The sequence below is a fragment of the Ziziphus jujuba genome, chromosome 9, assembly GCF_031755915.1.
Source record: "Ziziphus jujuba cultivar Dongzao chromosome 9, ASM3175591v1".
Taxonomy (NCBI): Eukaryota; Viridiplantae; Streptophyta; class Magnoliopsida; order Rosales; family Rhamnaceae; genus Ziziphus; species Ziziphus jujuba.
Genome location: NC_083387.1, coordinates 20195939 through 20198064, shown reverse-complemented (window position 1 = coordinate 20198064; position 2126 = coordinate 20195939).

Below are 2126 nucleotides of genomic sequence, written 5' to 3'. Positions count from 1 at the left end.
GCATTGTTACCACTTTGTGGATATATTACCATTTTATGGAGCGTTACATCTTTTATAAATAATGTTACTACTTTACGAACATGTTACATAATTTTGGACATGTTACCATTTTATGAAACGGATCCATTTTATGATTAATGTTACAATTTTAGAGACATATTAACACTATTATGGACAAAGTTACCACTTTTAAAACTGTTACATATTTTATAGACAATAACACCACTAACATATTACCACTTTATGAAGCGTTATTTATTTTAAGGATAATATTATTATCTCATAAACATGTTACCATTTTATGGAGTGTTACTCATTTTATAGATAATGTTACAATTTTATAAACATATTACCAATTTTATAGACAAAATTACTATTTTAAGGACTGTTAAAAAATTTGTGGATAATGTTACTATTTTACAAATATGTTACCACTTTTATGGATAAATATTATTACTTTATGAAATATTAATTTGTAAACAGTATTACCCCTTTATGGAATATTATACTTTATGAATAAAATTACATATTTTATGGACCATGTTACTTAATTTATGGATAATGTTACCACATTAAAATCTTAAAAAGACAAAAATATTAAAATGAATAAAGTATTTTTCAATATTTTTTTTCTTAGAATTAAATTTCATTTCCCAAAGCTTCTTTTTACATACTTAATTTGTATATTGTAAAAAACTTATTCTAAATTATTAAAATGTTTTTAATCATATGTGTCAATAATTAAAATAGTAAGAAAATGTTTTTTTTTTTTTTGTTTTTTTGGGGGGGGGGGGGGAACAATTCTTTCTCAAAAACTTCAAAATCTTAATTACTAATAAAAATCTAAAAAAGTTTTCATTTTTATATAAAACCAAATTTAAAAAATGAGTTGAGTACTATTTTTAAATTGAGTACATGTTACTACTTTTGCTTTTACTATGTCAATTAGGCCAAATTTACTACTAATTATTTATTTTATCTTAAACATTTATATTTGTCATATTAAATTTTGAAGACAAAACTGGAAAACTTTTTTTTATCATTTGAAATATTTTTTTAAAAAGATCTAAATCTTAAAATATATAGTTTATATATTTTGTAACCAAATTCGTTTTAAATGATCAAAATGGTTGCTGATATGGTAAGATTTTGTTTTTTAAACAATTCTTTTCCAACATTTAAAAAATATTTTATTACAAATGAAAATGTAAATTGAGTAATTGTCAAATTGAATTGTCCAATTTTTAAGAGAATACAAAATAAACAAGCAATATGAAAATTAATAAATTTAAAAATTTATATTTTTTAGGAAAATTAAAAAAAAAAAATATATATATATATATATATATATATATATATATATGTATATAGGTACATTAAATAATTGATTTTGATAAAATTAAACTGTTTCTGCCTTATATCATGTTTGGCATAACTTTTTAAAAATCAGTTCTTATTTTGAAGGTTTAAAAGTTGCTTTTAACAATATTTGAACAATTTTTAAAAACTGCTTCAGGTCTTAGAAGCATATTTAACCACTTAGGACTAAAGGGCATGTTTAAATTTTTATTTATTTATTTTTTCAATTTTCCTTACCAACTTTACTAATTTATCCTTTTTAGCACATTTTAGATTTATAATTAAAATTATAAAATGTAATTTTTGAATAATATAATATTTGTAACATTGTACTTTAAACTTTTGACGGATTTACAAATTGCATCTTATATTTCACGTTTAACACATATACCCTTTAAACTTGTAGTTTTTTTTGCAGCAATGCCTTATGGGCTTGATTTTGTCCATATCTAAGCTTAAGTATGACATGAAATGCACATGTTTCGTTAGATGAGAAGTAAAATAAAAAATGTCTATAAATTCAGAGGATATAAATGTTAAAATACTAAATTGCCTGAAGGTTTAGGAGTCATAAGTGCAAAAAAATCCTCAAAACTAATTAATCATATCTCTTTATTATTTTTGAAATAATATATCTTTAATAAATAAAATATTTTTCAATTAATAGTAAAAATTGTGGAACTCATTTAATTTTATTTAAAACCATTTTATACAGAAAATATATTTTACATGAAAAAACAAATAAATGATTAATTAATAAAAATTAA